Below are 21,933 nucleotides of genomic sequence, written 5' to 3' on the forward strand. Positions count from 1 at the left end.
ATTTGATAATGAATGAAAATAAATATTTGAATGGAATGATTCAATCAATTTGAATCATTGAATACCCATTGTTATCAGAACATGTAAAACAAGAGGAAAAATTTTATTGGATTAAAGTCAAAAATCCACGTTAAGCAAAAATCTGTCTTCTTTATTCTGGATTACCTAAAAAGCACTCTCTATTCCCAGCTATTATCTTAACGGATAGGCTAAAACAGGTGATTTTAATACTCATATTTCCGGATTTATTGAAAATAAGTCTGTGAAATCATGACGCAACAAATAGAATCGGCCAGAAAATAATAGGAAGTTTAATAGGAATCAAATATTGTGTGGCGAGTTCGTTATCTTTTCCTATTCAATATTTTCGTGTCCGAAAGAATACTTGTATGGTTAAAAAAATCAAATTATTATTATTGCAATGAATAAAATTGACTTCAATTTTAGAGAAGTTCTATTTTTATCAACTACATTTATCACGAACTGAAAAAATTGGTATTCATTGTAGAAAAGTATCAAGTTCAAAATTATGAAAGGAATAATAGTTATTCCAAATAAAAGTATCTCGATAAAGTATCTCGTTATGTTCAATAAAACCCAATTCAGAAATTGGTCGCAAATTTCCCTAAAGTGTTTCTTGGTATCAGTAAATAGGATCTATTTGGTACAAATAAAAGTTTCTGTCTGAAATTACAGCTGATCACTTTTCGGCGATCGACGAATTTATCAATCACGGAAGCACTCATCCCACTGGTAGATCATGCTTATGAGTTATATTAGAAGCAACGTACGATTGATCGTTTCACGTTGTATTATCTTCGGTGAAATTATAGGGCCAGTCAACCTAGCGGCAATGGGCATTGAGATAGTCTGAAGTTCCGAATTATCGATGGATGTTGAGCCGCTGAGTTTGATAACTTTAATTTTGGGTTGAAATGCTGCAAAATTTGACATCACCGACAACCGTTGATATATACTGTGACGTATTTCTTACCTCTGCGGAAGATAATAGATACGCAGCCCTCAGCGACCCAAACGACAAACCAAAGGTTGGAAGCCAGAACGTATGAAACGTTCACCAAAATCGAAGACGAAAAAAACAAACAACGATGAGAGAGCGATCGCCGACAGCTCAGATCAACCGCGGAGGCGGCTGGGTTCCACAAAATCCGCTCTCAATAAAAATTACCCTGAAATGACTGGGTTCCTTATTACTAATAAATGATAAGAAGATTCAGACTTTCGGGGAGAAATATTATTTAATCAATTTCTAAAAAATTCCAGTATCAAAATGTGAATCATTTATCTAATTAATTAAACCCCGTTATTTTCGGATTATTTCTCTTTCCGCTATGCTCTAAATCACAATCAGAAAATCACAAAATTCATACACCGATCTAATGACTCGATATAAAATCAATTCCCTCAACGTCAACCGTCAATTAATAAAATGCTAGTCAAAGATAATGTCAAGAAAGTCAATAAATGGAAAAATCTATCAAGAAGTCAAAAAAATAAAGTAACTAACCGGGTTACTGCAAGGTCTAATGTCACGACAAAGGAATCGATACGAAGAACAACGAAAACTGTTGCGAGAAATATAATTCAAAATTGTAGTCTGATTCTCAAACGACGCGATTCGGATTACCACGAGAAATACTAATAACAATTACCAGAGCCGGTGAATCTGCCTAACGCAAGGTCACGGCTACACGATACAAAAATACGGAAATTGAGCATCGACAAAGACGCTGTAATTCCCAACCACGTCGATAATTCCTGCACTGTTCGGTAATGCCAAAATTCTAAATTAAATAAATAGATTAATATACGAACAGCGATAATGCGAAAATTCCCTGAAGCTGACAAAATTGCCCCGAGAATTCCACTTTGGATATCCGAATTTGTCCCAAAGTGAATGCGAAACGAGAGTTGTTACTTACAACCAATATTTGAAACACTGAGTTTCAATCGGAAGATTCCGACATAAATATTTCCAGAAAACACGTAAATTGATAAAATAAAAGGTTCACTGAATTTTTCCCGAAACCGTTATAATGCTCCGCTGAGCGAGAAACCAGATCTCGTCAAAATCCGAAAGCCAAAAATCTAATGGCGTCATTCGCCATGGACGAAAACCGTTTGTCCAAAAGAAAGCTAAGTTTACGAGATCCCGATCTCTATTACAATCAATAAATTAACGATTAATTAGATCCACCGCTCACCAGAACTGAAGAAATCTCAGCAACAAATTCTCCGGAAAAGTTGGGACTCTCAATAAATCGTCAAAGCAAGATGTCGGAGACAACGAGAATTCGGGCGTCGGACCACGCTAATAATTTTTATAATTCACGAAAAACTTGCGAACTGTCAGTCTCGCCATCCAAACGAGAAGTAATCTCCTCGGCACGCTCGATGGCACATTTCCTCGATTGCCGAAAATCCAGCCCTCTCATTGGCTGTTACTTTCACCGAAGAGACTTTTGATTGGAGAGTGATGACGACGTCAACTCTCTCTCCACCGTAATCCACACCGGACAACCACGTGATTTCTAATTTTCCCTCCAAATCCACAGGGATAAAACCAAGCGATAAGAATGTAGTTCCAACTACTCACAACCCGCATAATGATAAATAACCATTAATTTATGTTTCGGGTCCTTTAACAATGGACCGAAAATATTATTTTCGCCTAGATTCATTCGGCGCTCGAGCTCTCCAATTCTGGCTCCAGTAGCTGGCGCCGCGACACGGCCAACCTGCGTACTCCGCAACTGGCGGGGATATTCAAACTCCAGATCCACCCTAGACTCTGCAGAACCGTTGCTCCGAGACCCAATTTCAGCATCTAAATTCTTGCATCTCATCCCAGTCCTCGTTTAGGCTCATCCAGATCCCCCGATGTGCTCCGATGAACGGTGGAGTGGAATGATTCAATACAAAACAAAAAGATACTCAATAAATAGTTGAACAAAATCTAGATTTTGACTCTCGCTTCGCTTTCGCAGTGACTTCTCGTCTGGATGTTTCAATGAAACCGCAGAACGGTCGAAAGACAAAAATAACACGTTACAATACCTACACTCCGGAAATTATTGACTAGATATCTCCATGAGATTTTCCGGATTCAAAACTTACGATTTCCCTTCAGTTTTTTGTGTCCTTACTTGAATGCCGTGAAGACGAGCGGGAATTTCTTCATTGTCGACTCCGACAGTTCCTTCTGTGTATACTTCCTCTCTATAAATATATTAATATGATGTTCTTTATAGCCTTGTTGCCAATTACAATATTGTTATTCAATCCTTAATTATGATTGATATCTAATTCTTCATCTTAATATATTTTTCCGAATTCATTCAAATTTATATTGTATTGAATTAAAATTTATTCATGGCATCATTCATGGAATTCCACAGTTACTTATTGGGATGAGTAATTAAATCTCCTTATTGTACTCACTTGGTTTGATGAATTTCTCCGTAATGTAGAACATAGAGCTTGCTATTGGTTCTCTGATTGTTCCATGGCGTTGATGTTGGATCCAAGTGTTCCTACCTCTTCATGTTTCGTGTCAAAAACAAACATGAATCATAGAATTATGAAACACTTTCAACAATATTCTGCCTTTTTCACTTGTAAATTCCATTTTTCCGATTGATACTAACAATAAAAATAATAATAATAATAATAATAATAATAATATTAAGTAGAGTTTTATGGAAAAATCAACAAGTATTTTTCCATTAAATTCATTTGTTCTGATTTTCTTCTGCAGAAATTTTTTAAACAAAATTTTTCTTTTGTTTTAAACGAGAGATGAAGAACAATATAGTGTGTTATATGTCGAGGCATTTCTACAGAAGAAATTTCAAAATAATAATTTGTGTAGAACCATTAAAATCAGCGAGTATCCAACATTTTTTATTGCTTAATGTTTTTCATTGAAAAAAACGGGAGAAAACACGCCAGAAATCTTACTAGAAATTGTTCGTTCCGTAATGTTCGTAAAGTAAATTTTTGTCTTTTTTCAACTGAACGATGAAAAGAGTGATTTATTTAAAATTTCCATAAATTGAACGAACGGAAAAAGTTCGGAGACAAATTTTGCGCATTTACTAGGAAATTTTATTGAATTTCTATTGCAGTCCTTTTGAAAATTCCATCGAGTTTTCGCTCATTCCACTAAAAAATTCCACAGCTTTCCCATGTGTTTTGTTAGGGTACCCTTGAATAAAAAAAAAATATAGAGATCATGAATAAAATTTGATTTTTCTAAAGAACTTATTGCATTGCAATTGTTCCTGTAGAAATTCCTCGACTTGGATTTTTTTAGCTTTTATGTTTAAATTTTTTAAATAGGAAAAAAAAGGAATTTTGACAAAATTACAATTTGAATTGTATTATTCAATTTAAATTTGCATAACCATATAAGTTTTATAGGAACATGAAATTGTATTGATTTTTTGATGACGTTGTTCATTTCCAAGGTGAACAATGAGACGAATAATTAATGGGATGTTGGAAGAGTTCAGCAATACTAATTTATTGTCAAATTGCGACGTTTCGCTGCAAATCGCAGCTTCTTCAGGCTCTAAAAACCAAACATAAATTCCATGACCGAATGTCACTCTAAATTTTACAATAAAACTCACATAAATACATTGATTGTAATCAAAACAACACTCTAGCCTGTAATACTGAAAATTGCACAAATTGCGTAAACACTTGCTTGAAATACATAGAATTACCTTGACAGGTTTAGTATCCCTGGCAACTTAGTATCCTCGCTGTTACGAGGATGTAACGAGGATGTATCGAGGATGTGATTTTAATGTGAAAAAGGCCGAAAATGACATAAATAGGATCCGAAAATAGTTAAAAAGTTGAAAGATGATCGATTTGTTTCAATTAATACAGTTTATTGTGTTATTTTCTAATAATTAGCAGAAATGGGTGAAACTGTAATTATGCCAAAACAATCCCCGATCAACGAATGCCGCGATATGGCGTTAGGGTTAAATGACCGCCCTGGTTGGCCGCGTTAACAGCACTGCGATTGCTACCGCAATAGTCGTAGGCCAGCCGTCTGCCGAACGAGTCGACAGAAGGGTGTTGCGGCGCATTTTGTTATTTTATTTTAGCTGAAAAAATGTTGATATTTTCAATTATTCAATGCTGATGACTGTCAGGGTGGAAAGTAGACGCATGTATCCGGAGGGATGAAAATTGAGGGGTCGAGGGGGAGGGGTCTGAGATTACATTTTTATAAAATTTACACCTCTGAAAACAAGCACTGATTTTTTATAATTTTTTAAACAATGAATTTCGGGGAAAATACATAAGTATGCGGTTTCTCCGAGGGGTTGAAGACAGCCGCATGGATCCGGAGGGGTAAATTTTATAAAAATGTACATGCGGCTCCGGATACATGCGGCTGTCTTCAACCCCCCGGAGAAACCGCATGATCATGTTTTTTCCCTGAAATTCTTTCTTTCCTTAATTACAAAAAATCAGCGCATGTTTCCGGAGGGGTGAATATTATAAAAATGTAGTCTCAGACCCCTCTCCCTCACCCCCGTAAATTTTCACTCCTCCGGATACATGCGGCTGTCTTCAACCCCCCGGAGAAACCGCATGATCATGTATTTTCCCCGAAATGCTTTTTTTTAATTATAAAAAATCAGCGCATGTTTCCGAAGGGGTAAATTTTATAAAAATGTAATCTCAGACGCCTCCCCGTCACCCCCCTAAATTTTCATCCCTCCGGATACATGCAGCTATCTTCAACCCCCCGGAGAAACCGCGTACTTATGTATTTTCCCCGAAATTCATTGTTTAAAAAATTATAAAAAATCAGTGCATGTTTTCGGATGTGTAAATTTTATAAAAATGTAATCTCAGACGCCTCCCCGTCACCCCCCTAAATTTTCATCCCTCCGGATACATGCAGCTATCTTCAACCCCCCGGAGAAACCGCGTACTTATGTATTTTCCCCGAAATTCATTGTTTAAAAAATTATAAAAAATCAGTGCATGTTTTCGGATGTGTAAATTTTATAAAAATGTAATCTCAGACCCCTCCCCCTTGACCCCTCAATTTTCATTCCTCCGGATACATGCGTCTAGTTTCCACCTTGACAGTCATCTGCATTGAATAATTGAAAATATCAACATTTTTTCAGCTAAAATAAAATAACAAAATGCACCGCAATACCCTTCTGTCGACTCGTTCGGCAGACGGCTGGCCTGCGACTGCTGCGGCAGCAATCGCAGTGCTGTTAACGCGGCCAACCAAGGCGGTCATTTAACCCTAACGCCATCTCGCGGCATTCGTTGATCGGGGATTGTATTGGCATAATTACACTTTCACCCGTTTCTACTAATTATTAGAAAATAACACAATAAACTGTATTAATTGAAACAAATCGATCATCTTTCAACTTTTTAACTATTTTCGGATCCTATTTATGTCATTTCCGACCTTTTTCACATTAAAATAACATCCTCGCTACATCCTCGTTACATCCTCGTAACAGCGAAGATACTAAGTTGCCAGGGTACGTAGTCACTATAAACTCTAATAAAATGTGCGTGGAGCACCGACAATAATTAATTGATTAAAAATTTCAAAATACTCCAACAATAATATCGGGGTCTGCAGCTACACCTGTCATTAATCACATCCACGAACTATGCATTGGAGTGATAGAGGCGCCTCTCACGTATCTCTCCACAACCACGAAGTATGAAGCGAGACAGAAGGTACAGCCCCCGCCTCCCAACACAGCCACGAAGTATGCAGACACAGACGGCACACCTCGTCTTCACTCGTTGCCGCGTGAAAGCGCCTCTCACTGCCACCTTTGGTGACTAACCGACCCCGTCACCTCGAGCCTCTCGATTTCTATTTTTCCAGCTCTTCAGCAACCCCAAGTACATACGATTCAGGTTCTGAGTGTCTTCTCTTTTGTTCACAGTGTCATGTAGGCAAATGTGGATCATGGCAGCAATATTCCTCTTCACCCAACGGCTCTCGGTGTCCAAAATTGAAATATCCTCAAACGTTAATCGATGATCCTTGTCAAAGCAGTGGGTGGCCAACGGCGTTTTCTCTTTCTTCAGGAAACCTCGGGGTACGCAGTCATACCGATGCTGACGGATCCTGGCGCCCAGCCTCTGCCGAGTCGGTCTGATGTAACAGTTGTCACACTCGCATGGGATTCTGTACACAACTTCTGACCTCGATACCAATGGAATTGAGTCTTTCAATTTCGAGTACAGATCCCCCACTGATCTCAGGTTGTAGAAGACCAATTTCGAATCTGTGCTTCTGAAGCACCTGTTCAACCTTTGAGACAATCCCCAAAACCAAAGGAAACCTAAAACAGGACCTTGCATCTGGGTCTGCCGCTCTCTCAACCTCAGAAGCTTTTCGATTTTTTAACTCTCCCACGCACTTCACGACGAACTTCCCAGGATAACCGTTCTCCATTAAAGTGTCTTTCACTCGGTCAATATTGGCCTCATGAAAGTTCTCGTGACTGAGTCCAATTGCGCGGTGTAACATGTCGAATACCACAACAACTTTGTGCGCCATCAGATGGTTCGACTCGTAGTTGATAACTCTCCCAGAACTTGTGGGTTTTTGGTACCAATTGAGCTTCAGGCTCCCGTCATCCATCCGATGTATCTTCACCTCCAACTTTCACATCAAACTGATGGATCTCTCCACCTCTCTTTCCACAGTAAACTGGATTCGATCATGGATGCAATTGAAGCACTGTAGTACCATATCAATAGAGTCCTCCGGAACCGGCAACACAGTATCGTCTACGTAGAGCTTCAGCCACGAAATGTTGCACGGAAGCTTCTCCAGGACCTCTGAGATGGCGTAATCCATGACGATACCTGCCAGAACCGGGCCAGCCGGGTTGCCCATGCTGCTGCCATCTATTTGAGCGTAAAGTTCATTATCGAAAGTGAAGTAACTACCTTCGAAGCAAAACTTTACCAGCGCCACCACGAGCTCGTTCGAAGCACGAACACGTGTGGATCATTCTTCCCATTTGTCCTCCACAATCTTCAACACTAGATCTTTAGGGATGTTTGTGAAGAGAGACACTACATCTAGGGATGCCAAAATATAACCTTGCGGTAGTTGGACCCCATAGGCAAACATATCATGTCAATGATATTATGATATCATTTATAACTCATGGCAATAAACAAATGATGAATTAGTATATTAGGCTAAGGCATGGTTTCATAGTGATCTTACCTTCGATCATTTTTATACACACTTTAGGATTCTGCCGTATCATTCGTTGTCCCGGATTCTTTACTCGTTGTTGAATCCGAAGTGTTATCCGCATTTGTTTTTTCACTTTTTTCTGTTTTTACAACACTGCCTTTCGCTCGCACCATCTTTATTGCGATTTTATTAAATGGTCAACTTTTCATTTAATAAATTGAACACTGAACATCATAGTTATTCTCTTCACACAGTAGAACTTACAACTAACTCTTGAAGAGTTAGTCGCAAGACCCGTTATAGGGCCCGTATCACTGCAGGTCAGAACGTAGACACTACAGTGGCATAAACTTTTTGGAGAAAAGCCAAATTTTCACCTCCAGGATCGTTCATTCGTCAATAATTGTAATTAAAACTTCATCAACATGCTCTCTCATAGATAAATATTGTAAAGAATGGGCCCATTTAATAATGAATAACTTGAGAGGGAGGAAAAGGCCAAAGACATAATAATATTAATATTTGCCAGAATTTCCTAACCATGGCCATTTCTTCCAGGAATATTTTATATTATTAAATAAGTCTTGCTTCCAGAACTATTAGTGAATTTCCTTTTTTTTATAATTGATTGATTTCCAACTCTTTTTGTATTGTCAACGCGGAGTGGACATGCATTATTTTAAGATAGAATAATTTTTATGATAATAAGAGAGTATGCGGAATGCATGGATAATTACTGTGACAACTAATCAACTGAAATTCTGCATCATGTCGACGGAAGTAAACAATAAGGTTTATGATGAGGTTTTTTGATGGTCAATCTCCAAGGAACTTCTAACAATTATCTTTGGTTTAAATTGATTGCTGTTATCATCGTCTTACACAAAAAATATATATTTTAAGAAACTTATTTTTAATCAACAATATATTTAATACAAACATTTTAAAATATTTTTGCATGGGGAAAAATTTGTGATAGTGATTTTATGGATATCGAGGAAAAATGTTAATCAGGTATTCAGATTATCCCGCGTAATTATGAATTTTATTCATTATGGCACTCCCCAACTGATGGATTTCTCTTCGTCACACCACTATCCGCATGATTTCAAAACAAGTCTCTCTATTTTATGACTTAATCCTCACAGCCGACCGAATGTGTCACCCAGATGCGGAAGGAACGGGAAATTTTTTTTCACTTTTGTATGCATTGTTTTGGGGCCTGTGCCTCCGGTTCTAAAACAAGAATATTCCCGCCGTTTAGTACCTTTGCGCTGGTCAAAGGGGGATTTCCCATTAACAATGGCTAACCAAAGACGTTAGTTACGAAGAAAATTGATCAATTCATAGGACAATTGTGTAGAACAATCAAATATGGTTTATTCAACATTGAACCGATAAATTTTCTTGAAAATTGTCTCAATTTTCCAAAAAAACATAGTTTTTCATGTATCTATGTATTTTTGCATGGGAAACTCAAAATCAGAGTTTCAAACGTTTATTTCGGGTCGTTTCCCCTTTTTTTCATCATCTGAAGATTGTGAAAAATTTTCAACCTAATTATATTGTTATTTTTGCTGCTCTCCCTAACCCAGAGATGAAATGAAGAGGAACACAACATTTAGTCCTTGTTTCGGGAAAAATATTATAAGTTTATTTCCCCCATCACCCTCCCGAACAATAAATTTCCGGAATTCGACGTTCCGTGGTCCAATCAGAACAGAATTATATCGACCATTTCTTCAATTATGATTTTGTTTCATACTGATAATTTTCCCGGCTGCAGCAAAATTATCAGACTGATAATTTTCCTGTAGCCTGTCAATTGTTTACTACGAATTTGACAAATATGTTGAACTGATCCCTCTCGTTGCTATGCAATAAAACATTCGGGAAATATCCGATAATTTTGAAGGTCTTAGGGTATTATAGCTGACAATACCCCGTCGTTAGGTAATTTTCCCGTTGCAAAGCAGAATAGCAAAAAATTGTCGATTTTACCACGATAACGCCGAATACCACAATTCTATTTATCGAAATGGTGAATAATCCGCCGAATACCCCGCGAGCATCAAAATGAATCGGAGTATTTCCCTCAAACTTCCCTGCATACAAACGAATGCGTCAAGTTTCGCAGGAAAAATCCCTCGCTCAAGCGCTCGGAATTTTTTTAACCTGCGAAACTTGACATATTCGTTTGTATGCAATGAAGGTATCGGGAAATATCCGATTATTTTGAAGCTCGAGGGGTATTATAGAATAGAATAGAATAGAAAATGTGCGGCTGGTCACTTAAAGCGCCCAGAGTCACCTAAATCATACGATCTTTTGTAACTTCCGCCTTAGTTTCGGTCAGTCACACAGCCCCAGCCCTGTGTTTCTCACTAGGCTAATAAGGCTGGTGACAGCCGCTTGTTGTAAGTCCTCTGGTTCCAGGAAAGCCTGGCCCCAGATTTTGTAGCGACGGAGTGCTAATAGGGGGCATTCACATAAAATGTGGATGACGCCCTCCTTATCACCTTCGCACAGTCTGCAGTCTTCTTGTTCTGCAAGTTTTATGTTGAACAGATGAGCTCTGAGAGCTGTATGACCCGTAAGGAGCCCTACTGCTACCCTCAGATCCCCTCTGTGCAACTCCAGAAGCTTTCTGGTCCTAACTCTTAGTTGCCCTCTCATAAGCAGTTTCGCTTGTCTGCAGGTCGCAACTTTCTCCCAACGCCTGACATGATCCCGCTGGAAATGATCTTTAATAAGAGTTTTTCCCACTGCGAAGGGCATGCCAAGCAGGCCGTGTGAGGGCACACTTTCTGTACCCTCCTTGGCCAGCCTATCTGCCTCTTCATTACCCAGAATCCCATGGTGACCTGGCACCCAGGTTACGGTGACCCGGTTGTTTTTACCCAGTGTGTCCAATGCCTGCATGCATTCCCACACCACCTGTGACTCTGTAGTGGGTTTTTCCAGGGCGTGTATCGCCGCCTGGCTGTCACTGCAGATGAATATTTTCATCTTTTTTGTGTCTCTCGCGTTCAGATACTCTGCACACTGAAGTATGCCCAGCATCTCTGCTTGAAAGACGGTTGAATGATGGCCCAGCGGAAAACTCTCTCCTCGAGGGGTATTACAACCTACAATTTTTGTTGGAAATTATCGCAATTGAAATTTTTGTTACGTCTTTCTACAAATAATAGTTATCAGGATAAATGCAATGATATATACTAGAAAAAAGAGATAGCCCATTCATTTATTTCGTGGTGCATTTTACATCCCTACTCCTCTGACCTCAGGTACCAACACAGTGTCCCCACCATTTGGTCCCTTACCACGCCGCAGGAAGAGCTCTGGTAGTGGAATAGTGAGAATCGATATATAAAAATGGGGTTGCAAAAAAAGGGGAAGGAAATGAAAGGCATAAAAGACCTATAAAGGATGACTTTTTTTAGTGTGATAAGGAGATTGAATGCTAAATTCGAGGATTAATAAAAAATGAAAACTCAATTATCCCAACTCAAACTTTATGAATTGGAAGACGATTTAAGTTAATGTTGAAAATTGTAAAAAAAAACTTAGAAATAACGGCCAAGCTATTTTGCATTACGATAGGAAATGGAAAACAGCCCTCTAGGGTTAATCTGGTGGCTTACGGGGGGCATCTTTAGTGAAAGACTTGCCTATAACAAAATTTTATTGAGTCGATCCTTTTTGCTTCCAAAGGCTATGCGGATTTTCGTTTGTTCTAATCGTTTCATGATGAACAGCCTCCTCTCTTTTCAATACAAATTTTCACGAAAATATTCTCAGTGCCCTCATTTGAGCAGCTCGCTCCAAAGATGAAGGACTGCAATATTTTTTACCAAAATTTCCATCTCCATGCATTCATAATAAAAGCCTTGTGATAATCTCATTATCACAGTGGAATGATTGTGGAATTCAGTGAATCAAACTAGTTATTATGGGTCACCATCATAAAGTGAAAACTTGTTCCAGAATAAGGGCCTGGCAAGACGTGTAAATGAAAAGTCAATTAATTTCAATGATTAGTTTGAAATCAAATTGGAAATGTTTCTAGCAGGTACTCTCGCTACGTGTGCGTAGTGAATACTTTATATAAGAACTCACTTGGTGGAATCGTGGTAAAACTATTTCAATAATTTTCCCTATCCAAATTTCAGCCAATAAAATTGCACCATTCGACATTATTTTGTACACCTTATACGGTGTTAATCATAAAACTTTACTTCGGAAATTTTATTCGTATTCACGCTCGCTAAAATCTCATTCATTCCATGTTCACTAGATGTTACTTGCTAACCATGCAAATTCCTCTACCGTCCTCAACACCCATGTGCCTTCGAGGATGCTGTCGTAGCATTTCCTAAAGTCTTGGACTCGATTTAACGCGGAAAATTCTAAAATTCAGTCACGCTTGAGAAGCCATTAACTCCTGTAATTGTCCCGATAGTTTTCAGTAGTAATACCACGAGGCCTCCAAAATTATCGGATATTTTCCGATTGTTTTGTTGTGTAGCAATGAGGGAAAAGTTTTGCAGATTAAAAAAAATTGACAAAATTGACCCTCAAATATTTCTGGAACTTGAAGAAAGTGTTGAGAGCCCCCTTAATTTGGGAGGTCGAGCGGTATTCGACGGATTATTTTTGGTAATCGGATCTTTCCCAAACCGACTCATTTTAACTTTTTTTCACTCCACAGGATAATATCTGACAGTGATTTGGTTAGAGAAACAAATTATCGAAAGCTACAGGGAAATTATCAAAAGCTAGGGGGAAATAACCGCTGTAATTTTAATTGGGAAGTACTTCATGTTATTGAATACTGAACTCTGATTGGCCCAGGGAAGGCCAGATCCGATTACCGAAAATAATCACAAAAATCAGCCAACGCCGTAATTCATCCCATCCAAATCGAATCGATTCCAAAGAAGGGTTTGATCCGGTAAATCGAGCAATTGATTTCTGACTCTATCATCGTCATTACAGTAAATCGTGAACAATCGTGCAGGTTCACATATCAGGATCTTCGTGGTTCACATATGTGTTGTGAGACAGGACTCAGTTAAATTAGCGAAATAGAACTCAGTTAAATTGATCATTTACAGTGACTTTTGGTGAACTAAATTAGCAAACTTTTGTTTTCTCTTTTCTTGATTGAATATATTGGAACGACTGGCGCTCCTGGAATACGCACTTGGATTGAAACTTATACTAAGGAACCTCATTTATCCATTATTAAGTTCCTAATTTAACAAGAAAATGGTAAGGGTGAGCACTAATTTAATGAAAATTTTATTATTTGAATTCGAAATTTGAAATCATCAGTTAAAAGCATCTAGCTTCCTTATTTTTCTATTCCTCTCTCTGTTGAAAATCTTATGGGATTTTGATGATAGGGAGGTCGGCAAGGAAAGTGAAGTGGGATGATTTGCCGAAGAATAAATTAAGATGAGTTTCGTTGATTGTCACTATATTTTAAAACTTAGTGCACTGAAATATACACTCAATGATTTTCTAATAAATACTTGATTTACCGAAGTGGACTGTATAAGTACGGAATATTTAGATAATTGACCCGATAATTTACGATGATGTTCGATACTTCTACCGATGAATTGAGCCGATGTGCACCCGGATAATTTTCTGTGACTGAACGAAAAACGAGTGTTCCTGATGAGGTTCGGCGGTGTACTGACCATCACGAGATGCACGGACGTCATCGTGCGTACTCACCAATGGTCGAGGATTACCGATGGGGGTCGGGGGACAATCTAACCCAAATTTAGGCCAGATTTCAAACATCCTACCCACCCTGTATCATCTCCTGGTGACGAAGTATATTTGATGGTCCTCACTGTTGATTTTCCAGTAGATCTGCGTTGATGGGCAATGGAACTAGTCTGTGTGACAACGCTTGTCAGGTTGTCCTGTTCTGGATGACTCAGACGAGGAGTCATTTAGCTGGCGGTTCCCGTTCGTCCGTGATGAGCCCCAACGAACCAATTTTGATTTCTTTCGTTGGCTGCTTCCACCGGTAGATTTGTCGGTATCGATGAATACACTCTCGTGCCCAATGCTCCCAGAAGTTTTGGATCCTCTGAGTGATGATTTGCCACCTGTTGAGTCTGTCCGTGGTGATTTGCTGGAGTGATGGTTCAGGAACCGCCGTGAGCGGTCCCCCGATGATGAAGTGCCTCGGTGTCAGAGCTAATGTGTCTTGAGGATCGTTGGTGAGTGGGCAGAGTGGCCGAGAGTTGAGTATGGCCTCGACCTGAGTCAGAAGAGTCGTGAATTCTTCATACGTCAAGGTCGAGGACGATGATCCTCCTGAGGTGATGCTTTGTTGAATTCACAGCGGCCTTCTACTCGCCTTCCATGTGTGGCGAGTGAGGGTGGTTGAATGTCCACTGTGTCTCGTCTGATGCTAGCCGATCCGTGATGACAGCCGATTCGCTGGATGCCTCGTCGAAGAGATTCTTAAGTTCTCTGTCTGCCCCGATGAAGTTGAGTCCCCTGTCACTTGTCAGGGTCGCACAGTTATCCCGTCTTGAAGTAGAGCGTTTGTACGCTGCGATGAACCCTCCGCTGTCAGATCCGTTACCATTTCTAGATGAGTTGCTGTTGTGGCGAAGCAGAGAAAAACAGACAGATATACGCCCTGTAGATTGTTTTGTTTGTCCTTGATCCTCTCCATCTCAGGACGTTGATTGTGCCAGCAAAGTCCACTGCTGAGTGGAGGAAAAACCCTTGATGGTGTCACTCGTCGCGCAGGCAGCTATCCCATTAACTGTTGAGCTCTCAGTGCTCGATGACGTGCACACATAGTGCACTTAATGATGTGTGAGCATACTGGAGCTCTTCCTCCGATGATCCAGTACCTCTGCCAGATGTGTGCCAAAGTGAGTTGAGTTCCCTATAGCGATGAGTGATGTGGGAGAATAATTGGATTTTTCTCCTCCGCATCCAACGTTGATTTTCGTAGACGTCCGCCCAGGCCCATGACGCCGTCCTCCAGATATGGTTTGAGTGTCGCTATTCGATGATTTGCTGCCAGTGAGTTGCCAGTCCATAAAGTATTGATTTCCACCTCGAAGTAGAGCTGATGAGCGTACCTAAACCAAAACAGTCTGGCTTCTTCGAGCTCTTGTGTTTCTAATTGGGGAGATTCCAGTGGCGGCTGTCATTGGTAGCGTCTTGCGGCTCGATGGATCTAGGCTGTGATACGCAATAGCTTCGTCAACGATGAGTATCTGATAAACAGTGCATCGGCCTCGGCGATTTGCACTGTATGCGAGCTGTGGATTGGCGGTCTCCCTTCTCGAGCTGCTTCTGATGATACTTCGGTTAATGATGGTAAGTCCATTGATGAGGCTAGCCATTGATCCAGTGACAGGATAAGCCATGAGGGTCCTGTCCACCACAGATGAAGCTCCGCCAGTTGCTTCGGTGATAGAGCCCTTGATGCACAGTCCGCTGGATTCTCCTTGCCATTGATATGTCTCCAAGTGGCAGAGGGCAGAGTATCTCTCATCTTAAGAACCCTGTTCTTCATGAAGTCCTTCCATCGTGAAGGATCTCCGTTTATCCAAGTGATGGCCACTGATGAATCGCTCCAAATATAGATTTGTATGTCTTCCCACTCCAGAGTTTGTTGTACGTAGGCCACAAGATCCGTTGCCAGGAGAGCTGCTGTTAGCTCCAGCCGTGGTATGGTCATCTTCTTGAGTGCTGCCACCTTGGTCTTGGCACAGACCAGGGTGACAGTCGTTCCTGATGTCGCTGATGATATTCGAAGATAGACCGATGCGCCCATCGCCAGATTAGATGCGTTTGCGAATCTGTGTAGTTGAACTTCCGTCGTGTTGGGCGATAAATTGAGCCATCTCGGTATTGATAGGCTGCTCAGCCATTGAAGTTCCTTCCTGAAAAGTTGCCAGCGTTTTAAGAAGGCCATTGTGAGTTCATTGCCCCAGTTGAGCTTGACCAGCCACAGCTCTTGGATGAGTGTCTTTGCCATGACGATCACTGGCGTGATGAGTCCCAATGGGTCGTGTTCAAGATAATATCAAGCCGGGACTAAATCAAAACGAGACAAGTAGCGATTGATTGAGTTTTCCTTTTACTTTAGCGAAATTGAGTTCTTATTTACAGCGAAAGAATGAGTTTTCTATTCACAGCGAAATTGAGTTATTCCAGAAGGCAAAAGTTGAGTTTTATAGGCGGCAAGACTCGCAGATGCCGTTTCGAGGACAGAAAGCCTCTTGATGGTCGAGTAGAGAGCCCAAAAATCCGTAAGGATTTAGTTGATGGCCTGGAGATTCTGCTCTCCCATATGGGCTTCTGGCGTCTAGAGCGCTTGTGGTGGCTGCCGCCCTCCTGCCGGCTATCTGGTTCCTGTCAGCTATTTGAGTATTTCCGGGATTCTCTAGATCCGTCTTCTTCTGCTCCTTCTCATCTTTTCCTTCTTCTCCTTGTCTTCTTCTTCGTCTTCTGCTTCTCTGCGTCTTTCCTCGAATAATGATTCTGAGCGTCTGGTCTGTGAGGCCGAAAATCTCTACTTTTATAGGTAGTGTGAGACGCAAAAAACTCTGATTGGCTCGGCGCCGTATGCGAGGATACCGCGCAATAACTTATGATTGGCGGAAACCTCAGTAGTGGGGGTAAAGAACCGGATTGGTTCTAATTTCATAGTGGGAGAAGATATGATTTTTTCTTCGATCGACTGAATTGAAGGCTCTCGAAGCATTATCTTAATCTAACAGGTCGTAAATTTGCGCAATCTCGGACAGGATCACGCGCCTGGTGATGGTGTCCCGGTTGGAGCTGCTCGCCTTGTAGTGAAAGGTGTCTGCCTGAGGCTGCCAGCAGAGCCCTAGCACTTTCATCGTTAATTGCTCAAATTCGATGGTTGTAGCTGATTCCGATGAGAGCCCGAGCCATTCCAGAATGGGTGGTACATTGCTGCACCATTTCTGCAGAGTCATGTCGCCCGCTATTGTGACAGTCGTCACAACAAAATTCGTAAAAGAAAATTTGCAAAAAAGAAATTTGAAAAAAAAGTGAGAGAGAAATCAGTAAAAAAGAAAATTTGCAAAAGAAGATTTATTGCGGAAGAAAAATTTCAAGTTACCGACGTGAGATAAAGAGTGGCGGTCGGTAAAATCGTCGTACATCTGAGATAGTAAAACTACTGAAGCGTCCGATAGTGGCGCGAATTCCCCATTAGAAAGTGGAAACCGGAGGGTTATCCCCGGTGGAAATCAATCAGACAGAACCAGCAGAGAGAGAATTAGAGGGGCGAATCTCCGTTGAAACCAGAGGGGTATCCCTGGTGGAAGCGCGGATTCCCGAGTAGGAGGTGGAAACCGGAGGGGTATCACCGGTGGAGACCATTAGAGAAGGACATCGGTCCAGAGGGTGGGAAAGTCAAATTTCCCATAGAAGACTGAAACCGAAGGGGTATCCCCGGTAGAAGCCAAGCCCGAACCTACACTAGAGGGGTATCCCTAGTGGAAGCTCCTTAGGAGGTCTATACTGGAGGGGTATTCTCAGTAGAAACTTAAAAATCCCACTTAAGCCAGGGAGGGATTAATTAAGTAAATTACATGCAGATAGACATTGAAATTCAAGAAAACGTAGTAAAAGTCGCAAAGAAATTAGTCATTTCAATTTGGAAGATTGAATATTCATTGTGAAAAGAGAAACAAGAGTAAATAAAAAGAGAAATTCTCGAATTACCATCAGATCTTGAAATTTGCAAATGAAAATTTCCCGATAGAAAGAATAGAAGAGAAATGATCGTAGTACGCCCTAAAGAAATTGATTAGTCAGAGAATATTAGTCAAAAGCGCATCTTAGAATTTTGTTTCCTCTCAATATATTTCTTTTGTTAAAATAAGGATAGTCAATGGGACATTATATGTAACCTTCCTCTCTCACTCCATTAAGGCACATTCGGAAGACGAGCATCAGTTTGTTAGAAACATGGAAAATTCACGAAAACTTGCAGGTTAGTAATCAAACAAAGGCAATTTGGAAATTATACCAACCACCTTGTATTGTTTGCCTAGCCTTATAGTAGTATTGGTATTGATTCATGGTATTATATTCATAAGTTCAATGGAAAGAAGTATGCGTATATATTGGTAAAAACAGAAAAGAAACAAAGTTTGTCAGAAACTCGTAGTTGATAAGTTTTCCCTTGTGTTAAAATTTTGATTTTTTTTTTATTTGCATTTGCATTTTTGAATAAACGTTCTTTTGGTTTGAAATAATTGAAAAACGTTGTCCGTGTAAGTTTTGTATTTGTGCCAGTACCCCTCACTTATTCGAACCCTGGTAACTCATGAGCTAAGAGGCATATCTCCGAGAGTATTCCGAATTCATTTCGGTCTAGCACTGGTTGAATAAAATTTGGAATTCCAAAACAGTTCATTACACCATGCAGAGATTGATTAGCTGCTTGAAGATCTCCTCCAGTTGATGTTCCATTTCTGCACCTACATATGTAATGATTTTTTATTTTTATTTATTTACAGCACATGTTGTTGAAATTTTGACTGAGGAATTTGGATTGTGTTGAAATACAGGGTTAAATTATCGAAGTAGTTGATTAACTAATTTCAGAAAGTTAAGCAAAATGACAGTGGCCAAGATAAAAATGATTAACAAAAGAATGAACCGCTCAGTAAATGTTACATTATTCACAATCCAATGGAATATAAATAAGAGGATAATAATGATGAGAAATTCGCGAAAACAGGCTAAACAAACATGAATAAAAAAAATATCATACCAGTCTTTCAATTGCACTAAAGAAGTTAGGATTAGAGATAAATTTTAAANTCTCAGTAGAAACTTAAAAATCCCACTTAAGCCAGGGAGGGATTAATTAAGTAAATTACATGCAGATAGACATTGAAATTCAAGAAAACGTAGTAAAAGTCGCAAAGAAATTAGTCATTTCAATTTGGAAGATTGAATATTCATTGTGAAAAGAGAAACAAGAGTAAATAAAAAGAGAAATTCTCGAATTACCATCAGATCTTGAAATTTGCAAATGAAAATTTCCCGATAGAAAGAATAGAAGAGAAATGATCGTAGTACGCCCTAAAGAAATTGATTAGTCAGAGAATATTAGTCAAAAGCGCATCTTAGAATTTTGTTTCCTCTCAATATATTTCTTTTGTTAAAATAAGGATAGTCAATGGGACATTATATGTAACCTTCCTCTCTCACTCCATTAAGGCACATTCGGAAGACGAGCATCAGTTTGTTAGAAACATGGAAAATTCACGAAAACTTGCAGGTTAGTAATCAAACAAAGGCAATTTGGAAATTATACCAACCACCTTGTATTGTTTGCCTAGCCTTATAGTAGTATTGGTATTGATTCATGGTATTATATTCATAAGTTCAATGGAAAGAAGTATGCGTATATATTGGTAAAAACAGAAAAGAAACAAAGTTTGTCAGAAACTCGTAGTTGATAAGTTTTCCCTTGTGTTAAAATTTTGATTTTTTTTTTATTTGCATTTGCATTTTTGAATAAACGTTCTTTTGGTTTGAAATAATTGAAAAACGTTGTCCGTGTAAGTTTTGTATTTGTGCCAGTACCCCTCACTTATTCGAACCCTGGTAACTCATGAGCTAAGAGGCATATCTCCGAGAGTATTCCGAATTCATTTCGGTCTAGCACTGGTTGAATAAAATTTGGAATTCCAAAACAGTTCATTACACCATGCAGAGATTGATTAGCTGCTTGAAGATCTCCTCCAGTTGATGTTCCATTTCTGCACCTACATATGTAATGATTTTTTATTTTTATTTATTTACAGCACATGTTGTTGAAATTTTGACTGAGGAATTTGGATTGTGTTGAAATACAGGGTTAAATTATCGAAGTAGTTGATTAACTAATTTCAGAAAGTTAAGCAAAATGACAGTGGCCAAGATAAAAATGATTAACAAAAGAATGAACCGCTCAGTAAATGTTACATTATTCACAATCCAATGGAATATAAATAAGAGGATAATAATGATGAGAAATTCGCGAAAACAGGCTAAACAAACATGAATAAAAAAAATATCATACCAGTCTTTCAATTGCACTAAAGAAGTTAGGATTAGAGATAAATTTTAAACACAATGTTGAACGAAAATTGTATATTTTTGATAATCGAGAGAATCAAGAAGCTGAAAATCATCAGCAAGAACAGTTTCATAGAATAAATAAGATTTAATTCAATCACCACAATATTGCCTATATTTCAGAAGCAATTTTCCGTTTGTCAGATTATTTCTCTTTTTGTATGATTCATCATAAATATTACATGAATTGTTTCAATTTTCTCGTTTACCATAAATTATAAATAAACATCATCAAAAATATATAGAAAAATTATTTTGTTACAAGCTTAAAATTTTTTCATTTATCAAAAATTATGACATATCAAATATCAAAAATGTTGCATCAAGCATCACGAAATTACGTTCGTTTCATTTATCAAGTTCATAGAAATATTTTAAATTTTCACAATAAATAATAATGTTACGAGATTATCATTAAATTCAGGTCACAAAATAAACTTAAATTATTATCAAAAATCCCCAATTCATAATTAGAGTCGCCACTCTTAGTTAAACCAACCAAGAAAAAACACGTGTTTTGCAAAAAAAGACGAGATTATGTTCAATTCAAACATATCAAGAATAAGGGCTCAAATCTCTCACAAATGTGACTCGATAGTCTTCAATTCTCTCAAATAAAAAATTAATAAATTGTTTTTGAAAAAAATGTGTCTAGACAGTGTTAAGAAAAAAGTATTTACAGTGCGTTTTCCAAAGAACAATCGTTCAGGAGGCACGTGGCCGAAGCCTTTTGGGTATACCCTGAGAAAAGAAGTACTTATCTTGTCGAGCGCCGGGCGAGAAATAAGGCCGAGTCAAGGTGTTTTTGCACCTTGTGGTCTATTTTCAAAATTCACTAACCAAAATTTAGATCGTTGCATTCGTCTTCGGCTTTAATTGTGTCGATAAAATAGTCTGCAAAGAAAAAACAAATCTTGGTTGGACCTGCAGAGGGCAGTTTTTAATTTTTCTTGGCGGTTTAATTTCGAAAAGTAGATTTCAATAAATTTAATGTCCTACAATATCCCTCTATTTTCTGTTGCGTGACCTAGGGCATGAACAGAAAATCTCCTATGACAACAGAAATATAAATTTATATAAAATCGAATTTTTCTTCTAAATTCATGACTTGACAATTAAACTGAACTTATCATAACCGAAAATACAATCATAAAATTATATCTTGATAATTCACAATTTCATATTCGTTAGTACTTGTTGAATTGACTAGTCAGAATGAAGAAAACTCAGGGTAATCAAAAGTGCACGCCAATAATCATTTGTATAATGAGCACTAATCAATACTAGAATTAAAATACTGTTTTTATTAATGTGGCAGGATTGAGAGATTTACGATCGAGAGTTTTTACGTCTCGGCTTGATAATATTTCCTCAGACTAAGTCCATTATACGTTCCTTTAATTCTTTCCGGATCACGAATGTCAGACAAAACAAAGGCATTTGGTCCTTTCATGTTAATAATCTGATAAGGCCCTTCATATAAATGAAAAAATTTGTGAGTTACCCTGTCAGTTTGA

The sequence above is a fragment of the Diachasma alloeum genome, unplaced genomic scaffold (genome assembly GCF_001412515.2).
Source record: "Diachasma alloeum isolate Michigan unplaced genomic scaffold, Dall2.0 Dall_scaffold_00795, whole genome shotgun sequence".
NCBI classification, from domain to species: Eukaryota; Metazoa; Arthropoda; class Insecta; order Hymenoptera; family Braconidae; genus Diachasma; species Diachasma alloeum.